Here is a 24,267-nt window from a genome sequence, read left to right as displayed (position 1 = left end):
CTGAGCCTAAGGAAGAGAAGATAAGAAAAGCAGGGTGCAACCTTACCAGGTGCGCTCAGAAAAGGAAAGAAAAATATAATCGACATGTGACGAATAACCAAAAATTTAGTGTTGGGGACTTGGTACTATTACGCAATCATCCTAAGTCCTCGGCATCCTTGAAACAGAATAGCAAGTGGCAATTGGTGTACAATGGACCTTTTAGAGTAGTAAGTGTGCCACATGAGTGTAGCTATCTCTTAGCAGATCCCCACTCAGGGAGAGTACGGGGACTGTATCCGCGTAAGGATGTAAAAGTATTCCTACAGTAAAAGACTAATAGTCCTATGTGGACAGCATTCTTTTGTAAATAATGAACATTAATGATGTGTGATCTCTAGAGATAATGTACTAGTGTAGAAGTGTTTAGTTATAAGAATATGATTGACTTTCGCATGTGTATGGATATTTGTGTTATGTACTCTTTTAATTTGTGTTATCTAAAACATGCTCTAAATGTCTGTACAGATAATCTGATTAGTGCAATTATTTGTAGTGTTAAGCTGTGACAGAGTTCAGTCAAGAAGAACATTTTAGTAATGATTAGTTAGTGTACTGCATAATTTCCTATATGTGTGTCAAACTTGAAATATTTCTTGGCACAATCTTTTTTATCATATATGTATGTATGTATATATGTGTAGTTGTCAGATTGACAGATTCGAACCCAGAATAATATCAATAATATGAGGCCCTGAGAACTTTATTATCTCACCAATGTTATCAGAGAGAATAATGCACCCAGTAGTGACCCGAGGGCACCACGGGAGGCAAACTTATTGCAAATTTAAGTAGCGCAAAGTTACGCACAAAGAAGCTTCAATTGAAGCATGTGCAGATTCAATCAGTAAAAAAGGGAGCTAGCCTAATACACTCCAAGTCAATTTTTGCCTACAGAGACTACACTGTAGTTACGTAGGACGTTGACATGAGTTCAAAGGAGTTATTGAACAATATGCCTGAATCCGGCTGGAATGCACAAATAAAATCTACTCGAACACGAATATAGATGACTTTTGGGCAAACTAATACGAATTTTTAATATTTGTTACCATGTACGCAAATATCACACACCTTGGTAAAGAGTTACGAATGTGCTGTTACAAAAAAAAATTGCACAGCGGACATTGTAAATAAAAATAAAGGAACTTAAACAAAAGTGCAGTATTGTGCGGCAGAGACAGACAGTGACTGTTAAACCTGCAGCAATACGTCACGGAGTAGTTGTGTATAAGTAATAAAAAACTGTATCATCGCCGTGTGTGCAAGTGGACAAGGAACAAGCACGACACGAACAGTGAGCCGATAACGGACGGTGGATCAAGTTAGTGTCAAACTTTAACTCTTTGTGTGTCAAGGGACGCTAGGAAAGCGCATTGACTACAGAGATACATTTTGTCCTAAGGTGAAAACTTGCGTGTGACTAATGACAAATCATTACATGGTGAAAAATATTGTGTGCCCATAAAACGTGTTACTGTGACAACGAAACATTGTGCAAACCAGACTAGTGAAGGCCTACTGAATAATAACTGCCAATAACTGTGTGCGTTCTTTCCCACAGCAGGAAAAATGCCTATAAGGATAGTACACTGTTTGTGAACTTGTTGCATGTTTCCTTAAATTTCGTTAAAAGTTCAAGATAGCCATAGTACGTTAAAACTTATACATTTATTGTTAAATTCATATCGAAATGAAATCCATAGTCTAATGCATTGAAACGTTACTGTTCACAATGTCGAATGCAACCACACGTTCAGTGTCCAAAATTAGCTTTAACAATATAATATAAACGATATATTATTGTACTTATGTACTGTACACATTGTTCGGTATTGTCTATACATAACCTTTGTATGTGTGATCCTAACCATTGAGCAAATTAGAAATTTCTGTACCCAATTTTACTTCTTTTTTCGTTTTTTAAATTTTGTTCCGTTTCACCAGCAAAGAAATATTTTACCAAGCGATAGCCATATACTCTTACAGCATCGGTAACTAACACCTTTACGACTGTAAGATCTTTTTTTTATTAAAAAAAACACTGTTAGCGATACTCACTTAAATCTGGGCCACGATTTGTAAATGTTTATCGTGTATGCTCCACCAGCCAGAGAATAGTGTGGTATAAGATGTTTTTCAAGGAACTGAACAGCACTCACGTAATGTATGACCAAAATTCACAACGTAAACGTTGGGCCGTGTAGTCATTCAGAAGCACACAGCACATAAGTTTTCACCACATTTCACTTTTAAAGCCTTCTCATAACTGCTTTGTTAGAGGTAATAAGAAAGAAACCTATCGTAAACTTTACCAAATAGTGAACCAAAAACTTTTTGTCTATTCTAGTGCAGGAAACCAATAACGGATTCAATACGACCCCCAGCAGTAAAATAAAACGGAACGTGTAACAACCACCTGAAAATGAATTTGTAAAAAAAATTATAAAGTAAAAAATCCTAAATTGGCCATGGTTTGATCGAAATAAGACTTGAAAAACCATGGATGCCGCTGGTTGTTGTTTCAATTAGAAACATTATTGCAGTAACGTGTGCATTGCTGATTAGCTTCGGCTCCCAATATTTCACAGAACATAAGTAAGCAAATGTAACATTCTAAGGAAAAAATACCACTTTAAAGTACGCTAATAATAACATACCAAAACGGGAAATGTGCATTGCTCATTCAGATGCGATGTGTCACTAGAAGTCACGTTAAAGGAGCACGGGGTTCAGAAACCCTTCTCTATGAAATATGTAGCTTGTGCTCCAAAATGTGCCATATAACTTCGACTATGAGTCATTCCACGTCAAGCGGTTTAAATTTAGATAAGCTCACCCCTTGGCCATCTCTAATTTTGATGAAATTTTTAGAGGATGTAAATACAGGACTTACATGAACCCTTCTCACATTACAGCTCCATAAGTAGTATAGTTGGACCACTAGTCACCTTTTTGTAGATACTTTTTTGACATCGCGACTTAAATTAATAAATCATCAAGTTTGTTTTACCATTGCTCATTATCTAAGGGACCTGTAATGCTGAAACTTAGCGAACACTGTAAGTTTATTTGACTCAAAGAAGTTCTCAAGCTTTGCAGATATGTTGCCCGAGAAGGCGTTTGAGAAATTAAGGACATTATCTGGAAAGTTTTTTGATATTGTTAGGTTAAAGTCCAAAGTGAGCGCTATGTTTACGTCACAACATCTTGTAGCCAAATATATGTGGGAAATTCTGTATGAAAATTAACTTCACACTGGCCTTCCAGGACTCTATAACCGTGTGAAATGATTTTAATCATACTGGCTGCATCGTCACCAGTAGAATGATCGTTTTCCGCACTGGATGGAATAAAGACCTTCAGTAAGAATGCTCAAGGATAAAGACATCTGTCCGCATGTGAAGAGAAAAGGATCTGTTGGTGCTAAATGTAAGTTCGAAACTAATTTTTCGACGACTTTACTGAGGAGATCTGTAAAACGAACCGCAGAGCGAAGTTCCACTAGGGGCAAGATAGTGGTGAGCAATGTCACATATACATATAATTGATATATTTCATGTTACATGCTTTAACAACATTTTAAGCATGCTCCACTGTTCTTAATACACGTCCTCTCATCCTATCCCTTCTTCTTGTCAGTGTTTTCCACATGTCGAGTCCTTTCCAGTCTTTACCGATTCTGCAGACGACGTTCTTATTTCTTACCTCATTAGCCCATTTTTCAACATCCTGTTCTACCATCAGATCACATATTTCGATTCTCTTCATTTCTAGTTGTCCCCAATCTGTGGTTCATTACCATACAATGCTTTTCTTTGAATGTACATTGTCAGAAATTAATTTTTCATATAAGCTGTGATGAAAAAGTTTCCTTTCGAAAGCCGTACAGTCCAGAATAGGTATGCCAGTCAGGCAAAATCTCGGTGAGCACCGAGGTAGTCGTCGCAGACAATGCACCAAATTGAAGACTGTCGTTTGGTAAAACACCGTGTCGTGCTGCGTGAAGAAGTCCGTAACTGTCTGCTGCACATCCTCGTCCGACGAGAATCGTCGACCCATCGAGGCTGTTTTAAGAGACCTAAGGCGAGAAAATTCGGAGTAGGTATTAAAATCCTGGGAGAAGAAATAAAAACTTTGAGGTTCGCCGATGACATTGTAATTCTGTCAGAGACAGTAAAGGACCTGGAAGAGTAGTTGAACGGAATGGACAGTGTCTTGAAAGGAGGATATAAGATGAACATCAACAAAAGCAAAACGAGGATAATGGAATGTAGTCGATTTAAGTCGGGTGATGCTGAGGGAATTAGATTAGGAAATGAGACACTTAAAGTAGTAAATGAGTTTTGCTATTTGGGGAGCAAAATAACTGATGATGGTCGAAGTAGAGAGGATATAAAAAGTGGACTGGCAATGGCAAGGAAAGCGTTTCTGAAGAAGAAAAATTTGTGAACATCGAGTATAGATTTAAGTGTCAGGAAGTCGCTTCTGAAAGTATTTGTATGGAGTGTAGCCATGAATGGAAGTGAAACATGGACAATAAATAGTTTGGACAAGAAGAGAATAGAAGCTTTTGAAATGTGGTGCTACAGAAGAATGTTGAAGATTAGGTGGGTAGATCACGTAACTAATGAGGAGGTATTGAATAGGATTGGGGAGAAGAGAAGTTTGTGGCACAACTTGACTAGAAGAAGGGATCGGTTGGTAGGACATGTCCTGAGGCATCAAGGGATCACAAATTTAGCATTGGAGGGCAGCGTGGAGGGTAAAAATCGTAGAGGGAGACCAAGAGATGAATACACTAAGCAGATTCAGAAGGATGTAGGTTGCAGTAGGTACTGGGAGATGAAGGAGCTTGCACATGATAGATTAGCATGGAGAGCTGCATCAAACCAGTCTCAGGACTGAAGACCACAACAACAACAACAACAAGACGGGAAATAGCATGGGGAGAAATAGCGATTTTATGGAGGGTAGTCTCTCCCAATTGAGTTGGCGTAATGGATGAGACTGGCCTTCCACATCGAACGGCGTCTTCTGTCGAATTGTAACCAGGACAGAATTTGGCACACCATTCTAAAACGGTGGTTCTCCACAGGTATTCTGTCGCATACACATTATTCATTCTCCAGTGGATTTCTACCGGTGTTTGTCCATCGGCAACCAACAAAAGAACAACGGCACTTTGTTTTTATTTGGACTTAACGTTGCCATAGTTCACTTTTCCGCATTTACCGCACACATGTCGGAAAGACACAAATGCTACACTAATAACTTGCCTACATGTTGGTGCTTAAATACCCACATCGAAGTGGCGCTGCGTTGCTCATTCGGTGCAGCAGTTCCCTCAAACAGAAACCTCCTGATTATTACGTTAAACCTGGTGTTTGACATTAGAGGACTTCTTTTGACCAAGAGTTCCATTTTTCCATGTGCTAGTCTGCGTCTTACGTCCTCCTTGCTTCGTCCGTAATGGTTTATTTTGCTTCCAAGGCAGCAGAATTCGTTTCATTCGTCTACCTCGTGACCACCAATTTTGATGTGAAGTTTATTTCTTATCTCCTTTTTGCAGTCCTTCTTTACTTTCACGTTTCTCCTGTTTACTGTCAATCTTTTGTGTGTGCTCAGCGGACTGTTCTTTCCATTCAAGATGTTCTGCAGTTCTTGTTCACATTGACTGAGGATAGCAATGTTATCAGTGAATCTTATGGTGGTTATCATACCACCTTCAATTTTAATCAGATCCTTCAACCTTCCTTTCACTTCCGTCATTGCATCTTTGATGCACAGATTGCAGAACACTTCGCTGCCTTATACCTTTACGAAGCAGAGCGCTTAATTCTTTTCCTGCCATTCTTATACTCCCCTCTTCATTCTTTTACATTTTCTACACTCCTGGAAATTGAAATAAGAACACCGTGAATTCATTGTCCCAGGAAGGGGAAACTTTATTGACACATTCCTGGGGTCAGATACATCACATGATCACACTGACAGAACCACAGGCACATAGACACAGGCAACAGAGCATGCACAATGTCGGCACTAGTACATTGTATATCCACCTTTCGCAGCAATGCAGGCTGCTATTCTCCCATGGAGACGATCGTAGAGATGCTGGATGTAGTCCTGTGGAACGGCTTGCCATGCCATTTCCACCTGGCGCCTCAGTTGGACCAGCGTTCGTGCTGGACGTGCAGACCGCGTGAGACGACGCTTCATCCAGTCCCAAACATGCTCAATGGGGGACAGATCCGGAGATCTTGCTGGCCAGGGTAGTTGACTTACACCTTCTAGAACACGTTGGGTGGCACGGGATACATGCGGACGTGCATTGTCCTGTTGGAACAGCAAGTTCCCTTGCCGGTCTAGGAATGGTAGAACGATGGGTTCGATGACGGTTTGGATGTACCGTGCACTATTCAGTGTCCCCTCGACGATCACCAGTGGTGTACGGCCAGTGTAGGAGATCGCTCCCCACACCATGATGCCGGGTGTTGGCCCTGTGTGCCTCGATCGTATGCAGTCCTGATTGTGGCGCTCACCTGCACGGCGCCAAACACGCATACGACCATCATTGGCACCAAGGCAGAAGCGACTCTCATCGCTGAAGACGACACGTCTCCATTCGTCCCTCCATTCACGCCTGTCGCGACACCACTGGAGGCGGGCTGCACGATGTTGGGGCGTGAGCGGAAGACGGCCTAACGGTGTGCGGGACCGTAGCACAGCTTCATGGAGACGGTTGCGAATGGTCCTCGCCGATACCCCAGGAGCAACAGTGTCCCTAATTTGCTGGGAAGTGGCGGTGCGGTCCCCTACGGCACTGCGTAGGATCCTACGGTCTTGGCGTGCATCCGTGCGTCGCTGCGGTCCGGTCCCAGGTCGACGGGCACGTGCACCTTCCGCCGACCACTGGCGACAACATCGATGTACTGTGGAGACCTCACGCCCCACGTGTTGAGCAATTCGGCGGTACGTCCACCCGGCCTCCCGCATGCCCACTATACGCCCTCGCTCAAAGTCCGTCAACTGCACATACGGTTCACGTCCACGCTGTCGCGGCATGCTACCAGTGTTAAAGACTGCGATGGAGCTCCGTAAGCCACGGCAAACTGGCTGACACTGACGGCGGCGGCGGCGCACAAATGCTGCGCAGCTAGCGCCATTCGACGGCCAACACCGCGGTTCCTGGTGTGTCCGCTGTGCCGTGCGTGTGATCATTGCTTGTGCAGCCCTCTCGCAGTGTCCGGAGCAAGTATGGTGGGTCTGACACACCGGTGTCAATGTGTTCTTTTTTCCATTTCCAGGAGTGTATATTAACAGTCTTTCTTTATAGATTAAACTACTCTCCCGAGAATTTCGAAAATCTCGGAGCACTTTCTCTTGTTGAATACTGTAAAAGGGTCTTGAGTATTCGTAATTCTTCCTTCCACAATCAAATGCATTGCGAGGAATGCCTCCCTGGTAGCTTTACCTGTCCTGAAGTCACACTCATCGCCATCTAACAGATCCTCAGTTTCATTTCCCATTCTTATGAATATTTTTCCTGTCAGCAAGTTGAGCACATGCGATGCCAAGGTGATTGCAAGACGGTTCTTGCAGTTACCTTTCCTTTAATTATTTTTGGTATAAATTGTATATTCAACGAACACTTCGCACCCACCACCTGCAGCAAACTCTCACAAGATCTGAAAGTGTCAGCGTGCTTGCTTCTCCTGAGCCCGCCCAACAAGTGTGTGTTTGAACGGGAGACACACGTTACGCACCTGCGTTAAATGCCGTCAAGTAGAACAACGCAACACGTACCTGCACACTCATAATCAAAGCTCTTAATTTACAGGGTGCCACCGTAATTTTGTTGCAAACTTTCATGGCGAAAGATAAATGTATCAACTTGAAGTAAGAGCGCCTGGTCCGGAAACGTCCAGTCAAAAGTGATAAGCGAAAATCGTTCGGATCACTCTGAGAGCGAGGTACATGTACCGGTACTGTTGTTGCTGAGAGTGTTGTTTCGTCAACTTTCTGAGTTGTAGTATTGAAAAAAGAAAGAAAAAAATCTAGTAAACATAGGTTTTTTAATGAATAAGTTGAGAGCTATTAGGACATTTTCATCTTCGCTAATGTGAAACACACATCATCTGCTGCAAGCTCTTTGGTTTCAATTAGTTTTAAGCAGGTTCAAATGGTTCAAATGGCTCTGAGCACTATGGGACTCAACTGCTGAGGTCATTAGTCCCCTAGAAATTAGAACTAGTTAAACCTAACTAACCTAAGGACATCACACACATCCATGCCCGAGGCAGGATTCGAACCTGCGACCGTAGCGGTCTCGCGGTTCCAGACTGCAGCGCCAGAACCGCGCGGCCACATCGGCCGGCTTTTAAGCAGGTGATATGGACCAACCTAAGAAAAAAAATTCCACTAAACAATAGCTCCAAAGTACATACCTTAAGAGCTATGAGCACTTGTTAATCTTAATACTGAGAAACACATCTCTTCTACTGATTAGGTACCCATACCTCATAAGGTATACATTTCACAGTCCATGTGCTGTGTCGTCCGAACAAGACACAGCCAGCGCAAAAGCACAACAGGCGCAAATATGTGAGCGAGTGCCAGTACCATAGATACTCGTCACTTGCGCGAGTTTCACCAGCGCCACTGGCGGCGCTGAGGATGAAACTATCGACTTCGCCCCGGCCGATTGCAGACAAGTACAATCCGCTAATGACCGGACGACAACGGACAGAAGCCTAGCCGGCCGGGGTGGCCGTGCAGTTCTAGGCGCTTCAGTCCGGAACCGTGAGATTGCTACGGTCGCAGGTTCGAATCCTGCCTCGGGCATGGATGTGTGTGATGTCCTTAGGTTAGTTAGGTTTAAGTAGTTCTAAGCTGTAGGGGACTGATGAACTCAGATGTTAAGTCCCATAGTGCGCAGAGCCATTTGAACTATTTTGAACAGAAGCCTACTCGAAAGACAGAAGAGCAGCTCTCGCCCACTCGGTTATAGACCATCGTCCAAGGTTGACTTAGAGAACGTCGATTAGTGACCTTTTAGACAGTTGTTGTAAATTGCATTTGCTGTTTAGTGCGAAGTTTATCAGCGATTATTTGCCCATAGACATTGAGGATGTTTTTGCGTTACATTACATGCAGTGCTCCAGACTTCATTATTAGACAAGTCACAAACATAGGGAAACCTTTTTAACTAATTTGTGTGACTTTGTTACTAATTTGTTGGAGTGTCGTAGAACCTTCGTTCTTCTATCCTATTACCTGACCCTGAAGCACAGTTGAGTAATAATGGCAGGCATAAATTGTCTTAGCGGTGTACCGCACCAGAAGGCGTTTCACGAACTCACAAACTCGACCTACAGTGACAACAATGGCAACTCGGCTTCCACAGAAGTAGCGAAGGGGCCTTTACAAAACTGGTGACTATGGTTTGCATAACCAATTGCACCAGATATTTTTATCTTGTTTTGGTCGGTACTACCACTGCTGAAAGTTGGCTACCGTACAGTTTTAGCAGCGGTAGTACAGGTGAATGTATTCCACTCTCAGAAGTATCGGGACGATTCTCGCTTATTGCTTTTAGGAATAGGCTCACTGACCTCAAACTGATACATTTACCCTTCTTCATCACCACCGAAAGTTTGTAATATCATCACGGAGTCATCCTGTATGACCACAGCTCATCAATTGCTGTTAAACGTTTGAAAACAGTATCGCCATGGAAGCCGCGCTACTGACGCCGACAAACCCGCGCTGCGGCCTGTATTTTCCCGGAGCGGGAGACGCCGGGTGGCTCTCAGCTCTGCCGGGCCACAGTTTGGTTACCCGCGTCATAAAAACTTTAATGCAGTGACGACGCCGAAGAAAAAGGCGGCGCAGGCCGCCGCGAGGGGAGGGCCCGAGCTGGGGGCGGGGGCGGCGTGGGAACTGCGGAGCCGGAAACTGCTGCAACTACCCTCCGCCTCACACCACGCCGCCCCTCCCCCCCACCCCTAGCCGCAGCGCAGCGCAGTGCCACCAAGCGGTCTTCACACCAGTTCTGACGTGGCTGCTTCTCTAAGGCGTCGCCTTTACGTCTGCCGTCGCTGCTGCCTGATCGTTAACTGGAAACTCTGCTAAAATAGTACTAATTCTGTGACTAGGCATGACGTAAAACACTGTCGAAGGTTAGTAACAGCCACATGCGACTTATGGCTTAGCATGTGGCTCTGACAGGTTAAGTGACTAATATCTCAGACAATGTGGAGAATATACAGTGTGTTAGTAGACTGAAGAGCGCAATGGAAAATATTATACCCTTAAGGGGGGGTAGGACGTCAAACAGGCCGACATCGATCAGGAGAGGCACCACAGGACATTTTAATTTCCACTGTCTATACTTTTACAAATAAATTCATAAAACTTTGTCAGCATGACCAGGAAGGATTCGGGATTCACACTCATAGCAATGGAAGTTCAAAAACAACAAAAGAATTTTTTTTTAGATACGAAATTTCATCATTTTTTCACTTACTGTTGGCTGCATTTGTTGCTATAGGTACATTTTTCTCCATAAGTAAGAGAGATTCTTTGATGAATTCCGCACAGCATACAAACCATACTTACAGGTGTATGAAACTCTTGACTTTTCCAAATCTATTAAAAACTGGGGTAAAAATTGAGGTAATTAACTACACAATTTGATTTTTTTCTAAACATAAAGTTTAAAACGTAACAGATCATTCATTTTTTCATACATTAAATAGATTCTAGAGTTTCAGGCATCTGTAAGTATGGTTTGTATGCTGAGCAAAATTCATCTAAGAATCTCTCTTACTTATGAAGAAAAGTGTACATATAGCAACAAATGCAGCCAATAGTAAATCAAAAAATGATGAAATTTCACATGTAAAAGAATTTATTTTGTTATGTTTTTGAACTTCCGCTGGTATGAGTGTGAATCCTGAATCCTTCCTGGTCATGCTGATAAGATTTCATGAATTTACTTGAATATACATATGAATGAAACAACACCTTTACTATTACCAGTAACTGTTTAACTGCATACACAAAGCGCTTAAAAAGTTTTATCTTCCATCATCATCAGTTAGATTTATATCCATTGGACATTCTGTGTTACAACTTAAGTGTACCTGTGACACTGTTTAGTCGATAAACAAATCACTATTTCAGAATATGTTTTTCGGAAAGTTTTTGACAAAAAATTAAACGCATATGTGAACTTGGCCGGCCAGAGTGGCCGAGCGGTTCTAGGCGCTTCAGTCTGGAAGTGCGCGACCGCTATGGTCGCAGGTTCGAATCCTGCCTCGGGCATGGATGTGTGTGATGTCCGTAGGTTAGTTAGCTTTAAGTAGTTCTAGGGGACTGATGACCTCATAAGTTACGTCCCATAGTGCTCAGAGACATTAGAACCATTTTGTGAACTTGAAATAAAAACAACTAAACATAATACATCCACTGGTCACAGGCTGTCGTCACATCTGTCGTAATACAGCACACATAAACTGTTACACTTTGTAAGGCTCTAAGTCTGTGTGAATTCCTAAAGGACCAAACTGCTGAGGTCATCGGTCCCTAGACTTACACACTACTTAAACTAATTTATGTTATGAACAACACACACGTCCATGCCTGAGAGAGGAGTCGAACCTACGGCGGGAGGGTCCGAGCAATCCGTTACATGGCGCCTCTACCCGCGTGGCCACTCCGTGGGGCTATTTTTTGTAAGAGAAGAAGGTGACAGGAAACTATTGCTGTTGTGGTCTTCAGTCCGAATAATGGTTTAATGCAGCTATCCATGCTACCCTATCCTGTGCAAGACTCTTCATCTCCCCAAATCAACAATTTACTATTATAGGGAAGTGTGGGAGGTTAAAGTCGAAGAGGGACGCAGGAGACGAATACAGTAAGCCAATTCAGAAGGATGTAGTTTGCATTGCCATTGCCAATCCCAGTTTAATATCCTCTGTACTTCGTCCACCATTAGCTAGTTTGCTGGCCAAACAGCATAACTCATCTACTACTTTGACTGCCTCGTTTCATGATCTAATTCCTATACGTGCAAATTTATGTTCATCAATGCATGTATTCATAAACTCTACCAAAGTTCTCCATAATGCTTTGAAACTTACTATCAAATAATAGTGCTGTTTTACTATATAATCACTGTCCGTAGAAATGTTTCGGTTTTTCTCGTATGTTCTTTGTGCCTAGTAGTTTTCTGATAGCATCTTTATTTAAGAAATGTAACAGTTTGTATGTGATACATTACGACAGAATTGACATTATGTGACCAGTGGAAGTATTTTATTTTAGTAGTTTTAATTTCACAGTCACATTTATGATTAGTTTTCACCTAAAGAACTCCTGGAAAAGTTGTTCTGAATTAGTGTTTTATTCTCCAGAGGACAGTGTCACAGTTACCCCAAAGTCTTACCACAAAACACACATCTCACATAACACAGATAAATCCACCCGATAATGGAGCTTTAAGGCCCTGAAACATGTTTCGGTGACAAATGATCGTGACAGGTAACAGTATACCGGTAATTCCATTTGATAGAAAACAAATAATTTACTAGGGCGTTATGAATGCCATACCAAGAAACTGACTGGTTCTGAGCGCCAAAACGAAACATTTTGTTTCAGGTGCCATTAACAGAGAGGCAGTGCAGTCCATTTTCAATAAAAGAATTACTGAACCACAGTCATATTATTTTATCTAGTAGACCTGTGGTCAACAAAACCATTTCCCAGTTCTTTTTAATTGCTATGAAGCAAATGACAAAATTACTTTCAAGAAAAAACTCTTCCAGTACTGACATCTATATCATAAAATGCTTTATTCCTGGGATCAGACGCTGTAAAGATTGAGGTAAAAACCGTGTGCTGTTGCGTAAAAAGTGGCGCTAGCATAAACAGTGCTTTCCGTTGTGCAATTGATAATGGTGGCTTGTATTTCATATGTAGAACGGCTTCGCATATATTTGCCTCGTTTGGAAACGATCACATTTTTCCATTCTTCTGTTTCAGAAAAGAATTTCTACATAGCTATTTCAGGTGGGTGAGTATAAGACAGAGTAAACACTTAGAATTTGGAGATCTTACACAACTCCGTTGAAAAATTGTTTTAGCAGGAATATTAAGATCAATGAAGTCAGTTGTATGCGTTGGAATTGCATGAACAATTTCATAGCTTTAGCTGACTCAACAGTACTATAAGTCTCAGCTTAGCATCCAAGCAGCCACTAAAAATTCTGACACGTCCCGTGTAGAAAACTTGCAGTTGTGGTGCCTCTGGCGACAGTCTCAGCTTGGTGCCCAAAGCGCCTGCTACTAACTGTGACATGTCCTGTGTACAAATCTTCCAGTTGTGGTGCCCCATGGCATCTCGCATCTCCCATCTTGGCACCTTAAGCCTCTACTACCTGTGAAATGTCTTGCATAGAAATATTGCAGTTGTGACGCCTCTAGCGACCCTGTCAGCTTGCGCCCCAAGTGGCCACTACTAACTGTGAAATCTTCTGTGTAGAAATTTTACAGTCGTGGTGTCTCTTGTGCCCTTATCAGTTTTGCACCACAAGCAGCCGCCACTAATTCTTACAAGTTCTCTACAGAGACCTTGCAGTTGTGGCGCCTCTGGCTCCCCTCTCAGGTTAGCGGAACAAACGGCCACTACTAATTGTGACATGGCCTATATAGATATCTTACATGAATGATAATTAATTGAAACCCTCAGCTGCCGCCAGGTGTTGTTGATATACCTCGATGGGGATAGCTGAAAATGTGTGCTCCGACCGGGACTCGAACGCGGGACTCGAACTGCTTACATGGCAGACGCTCTATCCATCTGAGCCATGGAGGACACAGATGAATGGCGCGACTGCACGGACTTATCCCTTACACGCTTCCCATGAGACCCACATTCCCAACTGTCCACAATCTACATACGTAATGTACCTAATAGATATTTGCCCATCCACTCATTACTTACGCACACTAAGGAGACGATTCCCCTAAGACTTCGGGCAACCTGTGCGCATTCGCACAGACGAAGGTCAATGGTTGGGTAGCCTTTAACTATATATATGAAGACAGGGTCTGTTCTTTCGAGAACAGGGATAAGTCCTTGCAGTCGCGCTATTCATCTGTGTCCTCGATGGCTCAGATGGATAGAGCGTCTGCCATGTAAGCAGAAGAGCCCCCTTTGGAGACCCGGTCGGGGCACACATTTTTAGCTGTCCCCATCGAGGTATATCAACCACACCTGGCGGCAGCTGAGTGTGTCAATTAATTATCATTTTTTCTAGAGAACCTGCTTGGTCATCAATGATATCTGTTCTTTCGAGAACAGTTACTATCTTCATATACATATCTTTCAGTTGCGGTGTCTCTTGAGCCACACATCTTGGCGCCACAAGCGACCGCTACTAATAGTGTCACGTCCTGTACAGAAATTTTGAAGTTGTAGTACCTCTACCATTCCTCTCACCCTGGTGCCCCAAGTGGCCACTACAGATTGTCAAACGTCCTGTGTAGAAATCTTGCTCCTGTGCCTCTAGCGACCCTCTCAGTCTGGCATCTCAAGCGGCTGCTTCTACACTCCTGGAAATTGAAATAAGAACACCGTGAATTCATTGTCCCAGGAAGGGGAAACTTTATTGACACATTCCTGGGGTCAGATACATCCCATGATCACACTGACAGAACCACAGGCACATAGACACAGGCAACAGAGCATTCACAATGTCGGCACTAGTACAGTGTATATCCACCTTTCGCAGCAATGCAGGTTGCTATTCTCCCATGGAGACGATCGTAGAGATGCTGGATGTAGTCCTGTGGAACGGCTTGCCATGCCATTTCCACCTGGCGCCTCAGTTGGACCAGCGTTCGTGCTGGACGTGCAGACCGCGTGAGACGACGCTTCATCCAGTCCCAAACATGCTCAATGGGGGACAGATCCGGAGATCTTGCTGGCCAGGGTAGTTGACTTACACCTTCTAGAGCACGTTGGGTGGCACGGGATACATGCGGACGTGCATTGTCCGGTTGGAACAGCAAGTTCCCTTGCCGGTCTAGGAATGGTAGAACGATGGGTTCGATGACGGTTTGGATGTACCGTGCACTATTCAGTGTCCCCTCGACGATCACCAGTGGTGTACGGCCAGTGTAGGAGATCGCTCCCCACACCATGTTGCCGGGTGTTGGCCCTGTGTGCCTCGGTCGTATGCAGTCCTGATTGTGGCGCTCACCTGCACGGCGCCAAACACGCATACGACCATCAGTGGCACCAAGGCGGAAGCGACTCTCATCGCTGAAGACGACACGTCTCCATTCGTCCCTCCATTCACGCCTGTCGCGACACCACTGGAGGCGGGCTGCACGATGTTGGGGCGTGAGCGGAAGACGGCCTAACGGTGTGCGGGACCGTAGCCCAGCTTCATGGAGACGGTTGCGAATGGTCCTCGCCGATACCCCAGGAGCAACAGTGTCCCTAATTTGCTGGGAAGTGGCGGTGCGGTCCCCTACGGCACTGCGTAGGATCCTACGGTCTTGGCGTGCATCCGTGCGTCGCTGCGGTCCGGTCCCTAGTCGACGGGCACGTGCACCTTCCGCCGACCACTGGTGACAACATCGATGTACTGTGGAGACCTCACGCCCCACGTGTTGAGAAATTCGGCGGTACGTCCACCCGGCCTCCCGCATGCCCACTATACGCCCTCGCTCAAAGTCCGTCAACTGCACATACGGTTCACGTCCACGCTGTCGCGGCATGCTACCAGTGTTAAAGACTGCGATGGAGCTCCGTATGCCACGGCAAACTGGCGGACACTGACGGCGGCGGTGCACAAATGCTGCGCAGCTAGCACCATTCGACGGCCAACACCGCGGTTCCTGGTGTGTCCGCTGTGCCGTGCGTGTGATCATTGCTTGTACAGCCCTCTCGCAGTGTCCGGAGCAAGTATGGTGGGTCTGACACACCGGTGTCAATGTGTTCTTTTTTCCATTTCCAGGAGTGTAATTGATACACACAATGCACAGGAATACTAGAAATATGGTGCCTGTGTCGCCCGCAGTATCTTGCCACCCCAAGTGGAATCTAGTAATTTCGACATTTTCTGTATAGAAACGTAGGCAATGTTGTGCACCTAGTAACTAACTAAGCTTGGAGCCCCAACTGCCTGTTACTAAATGTGACCTGTCCTGTGTAGGAATCGTATAGTTGTAGCGCCTCTGGCGCCTCTCTCCGTTTTGAGCAACAAGCAACCATTACTAATTGTGGCATGTCTTCTACAGAAAACTTGCAGTTGTGGTACCGGTACCTCTGCCACCTCTCTCATCTGGCACTGCAAGTGTGCACCACTAATTGTGACACGTCCTTACTGAAAACTAAATGCGACACAAGTATGCACAATTTACACTTGAGATGCCTCTGGGGTGTCTCTCAGGTTCGCCTCCCTAGTGGATTAGAAATTGTCACATTCCCTTTATTGTAAACTTTTAGTTGTGGCATCCCTAGCACCTCTCACAACTTGGCTCCACATGTGGCCGCTACTATGCGTGACACGAACTGTATAGCAACCTTACACTTATGGTGTCTCTGGCGCCCTTGTCAGCTTGGTATCCGGAGCTGCCACTGCATCTGTCATGGCTCTGCACCCCTCTCAGCACTGCGCACCAAGCGGCCGGTACTACTCGTGACACATCCTGCATATAAACCTTACATTTGTGGTGCCTCTGCCATCCCCCTCAGCTAGCGCCCCAGGTGACTACTACAAATTGTGACATGTGCTGTATGGAAAAAAACGCAGCTCTGTCGATTTTGGTGTCTCTCTCGCCTTAGTGCATCAAGCCCCCGCTACTAATTGTGACGCATCAAATGGTTCAAATGGCTTTAAGAGCGATGAGACTTAACATCTGAGGTCATCAGTCTCCTAGACTTAGAAGTACATAAAACTAAATAACCTAACGCCAGCCGCGGTGACGGAGCGGTTCTAGGCGCTGCATTTCGGAACCTCGTGACTGCTATGGTCGCAGGTTCGAATCCTGCCTCGGGCATGGATGTGTGTGATGTCCTTAGAGTAGGGGACTGATGACCTCAGATGTTAAGTCTGATAACGCTCAGAGCCATTTGAACCATTTGAACTAACCCAAGGACGAACAAAACGTTCTCGGTTTTCCAGCAGCGGCAATGCGAGTAAAATCCTCGAGCTTTCGATGGCCATCTCCGCCATCGAAAGCTCGAGGATTTTACTCGAATTGACGCTGTCTGGAAAACCGAGAACGTTTTATTCATGTATGCCGTCACGAAAGACTCCGAGGACACATAACCTAAGTACATCACACACATCCATGCCCGAGGCAGGATTCGAACATGCGACCGAATCAGCAGCGCGGTTCTGGACTGAAGCACCTAGAACCATTCGGCCATGGTTGCTGGCTGTGACACATCCTGGTTCAAATGGTTCAAATGGCTCTGAGCACTATTTGGACTCAACTGCTGTGGTCATAAGTCCCCTAGAACTTAGAACTACGTAAACCTAACTAACCTAAGGACAGCACACAACACCCAGCCATCACGAGGCAGAGAAAATCCTTGACCCCGCCGGGAATCGAACCCGGGAACCCGGGCGTGGGAAGCGAGAACGCTACCGCACGACCACGAGATGCGGGCTGACACATCCTGCATAGAGATATCGCTGTAGTAGTACCTCTGGCGCCCCTCTCAGCTTGACACCTCAAGCGGCTTCCACTAACTGTGATAGGTCCTGCAAAGTAGTTTTGCAATTTTGGTGCCTCTGGCGCCCTGTAAGCTTGAGGCTGCAAGTGGCTGCTACTAATTGTGATACATACTGTATAGAAATCTTTCAGCTGTGGTGCTATTTGGGCCCTTCTGAGCTTGGTGCCGCAAGTGGGTGCTACTATTTATGGTACATCTGGTATAGAAACCTAGCAGTTCTTTTGCCTGTGATGCCCCTCTCAGCTAGCACCCCTAGTGGCCAGTTCCAACTGTGACATACCCTGTGTATAAATCCTACTCTTGTGTGCCTCTAACACCCCTCAGAACTTGCCACACCATGTGGACATTACTAATTGTGAAATGTCCTGTATAGAAATCTAGCAGTTTTGGAGTCTCTGGCGCCCTTATCATTTTGGTGTCACAAGCAGCCCTTACTAATTTGACATGCCCTGCATAGAAATCTTTCATCTGTGGTGCCTCGACACCCTTCTCATTCTCTACTTGGCGCTCCAAAGGGCCGCTACTTAATTTGACATGTCATGTGTAATAGTTGTCTCTCTAGCGCCCCTCTCAACTGGCAGCCCATGGTGAGACTACTAAATGTGACACGATCTGTGTAGAATTCATAGAGTTATGGTGCCTCTGGCAGTCTCTCAGCTTGGCACCCTGAGTGACTGCTATTAATTGCGGCACATCCTGTATAGAAATCTTACAATTTTGGTGGCTCTCGCACCCCTCTCAATTTTGTGTCCCAATAGGCTGCCACTAATTGTGCTAATTCCTGATCAGAAATATTGCTTTTGTGGTGGCTCTAGTGACCATCTGAGCTTCTCACCCAAGCAGCTGTTACCAGCTGTGACAGGTCATATATAAAAATGCTACAGTAACGCCTCAACATGGCGCCCCATGTGACCACTACTAACTGTGACACATCCTGTACAGAAATCTTTCAAATGTGATGCCTCTGACGTAATTTGCCACCAAAAGTGGATGCTTCTAATTGTGACACATCCACTACATAAATCTTACTGTTGAGGTGCCTCTGGCGCCCCTTTCATTTTGACACCCCAAGCGGCCACTACTATTTGCCACATATTCCATATAAAAAAATTGCAAATGTGGTTCTCCTAGCGCTTATCCCAGCTTGGCACCCAAGTAGCCACAACTAATTGTGACAAGTCTTGATTTTGACATGTACTGTATAGTGACACAGTAAATGTAGTGCATCTAGCACCCCTCTCAGTCTGGGGCCACAAGTGGCGGCTACTGTCCGAGAGACATCCTGTACAGAAATCTTAAAATTGCTATCCACATGTCCACTGCTAAATGTAACACGTCCTATAGAGAAATGATACAGGTGTGGTACCTCTGGGACCCCTCTCAGCTTGGTACCTCAAGTCGCCACTATTAATTGTGACCTGATGTGTACAGAAAACTCTCAGTTGTAGGGCTTGTATTGCCCCTCTCCACTTGGCACTACAGAACCACCGCTTCTAATTGTTGCACATCGTGTACTGGAGTCCTACAGCTGTTGTCCACCTCTCGGCTTATCGCCTCAAATGGCCATTAATAATTGTGAAATGTCCTGTATAGATATCATGCAGTTGTTGTACCCTTGGCACAACTCTCTCCTGGGCAACACAAGTGGCTCCTATTAATAGTGGCATATCCTGTGTAGAAACATTAAAGCTGTGATGCTTCTAGCAACACTCTTACCTGGCACCCAAAGAGTCCACTAGAAACTGTGATACATCCTGTATAGAAACCTTTCGGTTGTGGTGCCTTTGGTGACACTCTCTGCTTGGTGTCCCAAGCAGATACTGTTAATTGTTATTTGTCCTGTATAAAAATCTTCCAGCTATGGTGTCTATTGCCCCCCTATCAGCTTCAAATACCTTGTGGCTACTACTAACGTCGAGATATCCTGTATAAAAACCTTACAACAGTGATGCCTCTGTTGCACCTCTCTGTTTGGCATCCCAAGTGGGAACTATTAATTATGACACAACCTTTATAGAAAATATACAGTTGCGGTGTCTGTCGTGTCCATCTCAGCTTCGCACCCCAAGTAATCAGTAGCCACTGTTACATGTTCTGTATAGAAATCTTCCACTTGTGATACCTCTACTGGCCCTCTCAGCTTTTACCCTAAATGGTGGCTGTTAATTGTGAATCTTCCCGTATAGAAATTCCGCAGTTGTAGTATCTCTGCAGCCCCTCTCAGCTGTGCAACCCAAGTGGCACACATTAATTGTGACATGAGCTGTATGGAAATCTGTCACATATGGTGCCTCTATTACCCCTCTCAGAATATCTAATTGTTATACCTCCTGTGCAGTAATCGTTGACTTATGGTGCCTCTGTCGCCCCTCGCACCTTGGTGCCCCAAGTGGCCTCTAGAAACTTTTAATTATTCTTTCTGTATACAAACCTAGAAGTTTTAGTACCTTTGGCGCCCCTCTTAGCTACCACCCCAATTAGCTGCCACTAACTGAGACAATTCCTGTATAGTAGTATTACAGTTGTGAAACTGGTGTCCATCTCAGCATGGCACCTCAGACATCCACTACTTATTGTAACACGACCTGTACAAAAATATTGTTGTGGTATCTCTGGAGCCTGTCAGGTGGCTCCTGCAATTGGCAGGTATTTGCTATGACATGTCCTGTGTAGGAATATTGCTGGTGTTGTACCTCAAATAACCCCTTATCTTGGCGCCCTAAGTGGCCACTACTAATCACGACACTTCCTGTGTAGAAATCTGGCACTTGTCATGCCTATAGCACCCCTCTCTGCTTGACGCCCAAAGTGGCTACTTCTAATTGTTTTGTTACACCTCCTGCACTGGAATCCTTGAGCTGTGGTGGCTCCGGCAGCTCCCTCAGCTTGACGCCCTAGGCGGCATCAAATAACTGAGACATGCACTGCAACATAGAAACATAGAAAATGTGGTGCCTCTAGCACCCATCTCAGCTTGGCGCCACAAGCGGCCACGAGTAATTGTTACACATACTGTACAGAAATCTTGTAGTTACGCGGCCTGTAGCGGCCCCCTTGGTGGCCACTACTGCTTGTGATATTTCTTTTTTTTTGTCATCAGTCTTCTGACAGGTTTCATGCGACCCACCACAAATTTCTTACCTGTGCTAACCTTTATATCTCAGAGTAGCACTTCCCATGTCCTCAGTTATTTGCTGGATATAACAATCTCTTACTTCCTCTACAGTTTTTTCCATCTACAGATCCCTCTAGTACTGTGGAAGGCATTCCCTCATGTCTTAACACATGCCCTGTCATCCTGTCCATTCTCCTTATCAATGTTTTCCACATATTCCTTTCCTCTCCAGTTTTGCGTAGAATCTCCTTATTCCTTGCCTTATCAGTCCACCTAATTTGCAACATTCGCCTGTAGCACCACATCTGAAAAGTTTCGATTCTCTTCTGTTCCAGTTTTCCCACAGTCCATGTTTCACTACAATACAGTGCTTTACTCCAGACATAATTCTCAGAAATTTCTTGCTCAAATTAAGACTGATATTTGATATTAATATTGTTCTATTGGCAAGGAATGCCAAGGCTAGTCTGCTTTTGATGTACTCCTTGTTCCGCCCGTCATTGGTTATTTTACTGCCTAGGTAGCAAACATGTTCCGGGAAAATCGGGAATAAGGAAATACAAGTCGCTGAGGAATGAAATAAATAGGAAGTGCAGGGAAGCTAAGACGAAGTGGCTGCAGGAAAAATGTGAAGACATCGAAAAAGATATGATTGTCGGAAGGACAGACTCAGCATACAGGAAAGTCAAAACAACCTTTGGTGACATTAAAAGCAACGGTGGTAACATTAAGAGTGCAACGGGAATTCCACTGTTAAATGCAGAGGAGAGAGCAGATAGGTGGAATAGAATACATTGAAAGCCTCTATGAGGGTGAAGAAACAGGAGTCGATTTAGAAGAGATAGGAGATCCAGTATTAGAATCGGAATTTAAAAGAGCTTTGGAGGACTTACGGTCAAATAAGGCAGAAGGGATAGATAACATTCCATCAGAATTTCTAAAATCATTGGGGGAAGTGGCAACAAAACGACTATTCACGTTGGTGTGCAGAATATATGAGTCTGGCGACATACCATCTGACTTTCGGAAAAGCATCATCCACACAATTCCGAAGACGACAAGAGCTGGCTAGTGCGAAAGTTATCGCACAATCAGCTTAACAGCTCATGCATCGAAGCTGCGTACAAGAATAATATACAGAAGAATGGAAAAGAAAATTGAGAATGCGCCAGGTGACGATCAGTTTGGCTTTAGGAAAAGTAAAGGGACGAGAGAGGCAATTCTGACGTTACGGCTAATAATGGAAGCAAGGCTAAAGAGAAATCAAGACACTTTCATAGGATTTGTCGACCTGGAAGCAGCGTTCGACAATATAAAATGGTGCAAGCTGTTCGAGATTCTGAAAAAAAGTAGGGGTAAGCTATAGGGAGAGATGGGTCATATACAATATGTACAACAACCAAGAGGCAATAATAAGAGTGGACGATCAAGAATGAAGTGCTCGTATTAAGAAAGGTGTAAGACAAGGCTGTAGCCTTTCGCCCCAACTATTCAATCTGTACATCGAGGAACCAATGATGGAAATAAAAGAAAGGTTCAGGAGTGGAATTAAAATACAAGGTGAAAGGATATCAATGATACGATTCGCTGATGACATTGCTATCCTGAGTGAAAGTGAAGAAGAATTAAATGATCTGCTGAACGGAATGAACAGTCTAATGAGTACACAGTATGGTTTGAGAGTAAATCGGAGAAAGACGAAGGTAATGAGAAGTAGTAGAAATGAGAACAGCGAGAAACTTAACATCAGGATTGATGGTCACGAAGTCAATGAAGTTAAGGAATTCTGCTACCTAGGCAGTAAAATAACCAATGACGGACGGAGCAAGGAGGACATCAAAAGCAGACTCGCTATGGCAAAAAAGGCATTTCTGGCCAAGAGAAGTCTACTAATATCAAATACCGGCCTTAATTTGAGGAAGAAATTTCTGAGGATGTACGTCTGGAGTACAGCATTGTATGGTAGTGAAACATGGACTGTGGGAAAACCGGAACAGAAGAGAATCGAAGCATTTGAGATGTGGTGCTATAGACGAATGTTGAAAATTAGGTGGACTGATAAGGTAAGGAATGAGGAGGTTCTATGCAGAATAGGAGAGGAAAGGAATATGTGGAAAACACTGATAAGGAGAAGGGACAGGATGATAGGACATCTGCTCAGACATGAGGGAATGACTTCCATGGTACTAGAGGGAGCTGTAGAGGGCAAAAAATGAAGAGGAAGACAGAGATTAGAATACGTCAAGCAAATAATTGAGGACGTAGGTTGCAAGTGCTACTCTGAGATGAAGAGGTTAGCACAGGAAAGGAATTCGTGGTAGGCCGCATCAAACCAGTCAGTAGACTGATGACCAAAAAAAAAAAAAAGGTAGCAGAATTCCAGATACAGGGTACTTTTCTGGCTCAATATTATGTAAAAATGAACACCTATTTCTTTCAGGCACTGATTATAATGGCCGGCCGAAGTGGCCGTGCGGTTAAAGGCGCTGCAGTCTGGAACCGCAAGACCGCTACGGTCGCAGGTTCGAATCCTGCCTCGGGCATGGATGTTTGTGATGTCCTTCGGTTAGTTAGGTTTACCTAGTTCTAAGTTCTAGGGGACTAATGACCTCAGCAGTTGAGTCCCATAGTGCTCAGAGCCATTTTTTTTATTATAATGTACGTTTTACGGATTAATTGTTCATATCAGGTAATGCAGCACACTTTCTAAACAAATTAGAAGTACTCTGAATATTTTTGAACCTGCTTAGGGTTATCAAAAATTGCATAGAAATTGTTGCAATTTTTTTTCCCAAATGCTTCTTCAAATTGAGGCCACTACTTATTGTGACACACACATTGTGCAGAAATACTATGGTTGCGGTGTCTCTGGTGCCCCTCTCAACTTAGTGAGCCTCGTTCACACACCAAGGGCTGCTAAGAATCTTCACACGTCCTGTATAGAAACCCCGAAGTTGTCGTCCCTCTGATGCCACTCGGATCTGGCGACTAAGCAGAAACGTCTAATTGTGACACTTCCTATATAGAAATCTTGCTTTTGTGGTGCCACCAGCCACTATCTCAGCTTCTCACCCACGTGGCTATTCCTCAGTCTGACGTGCCCTATATAAAAATTCTATACTTGTCGTAAGTCTACCTCCTCTTTCAGCTTGGCACCCTTAGTGGCCCTAGTAGTTGTGGCACATCCTGTTTAGAAACACTACTGTTGCGATGCCTCTAGCACCCATCTCAGGTTGACTGAGGCTACTAATTATGACACGTAATTTGTAGAAATCCTACTGTTTCGGTGCCAGTGGCGCCCCCCTCTGCTTAGCACCCCAATCGTCCGCTACTACCTGTGACACATCCTGAG

This window comes from Schistocerca nitens, chromosome 6, assembly GCF_023898315.1.
Source record: "Schistocerca nitens isolate TAMUIC-IGC-003100 chromosome 6, iqSchNite1.1, whole genome shotgun sequence".
NCBI classification, from domain to species: Eukaryota; Metazoa; Arthropoda; class Insecta; order Orthoptera; family Acrididae; genus Schistocerca; species Schistocerca nitens.
The sequence above is the reverse complement of the archived record's forward strand: the minus strand, read 5'-3'. Positions refer to the sequence as shown.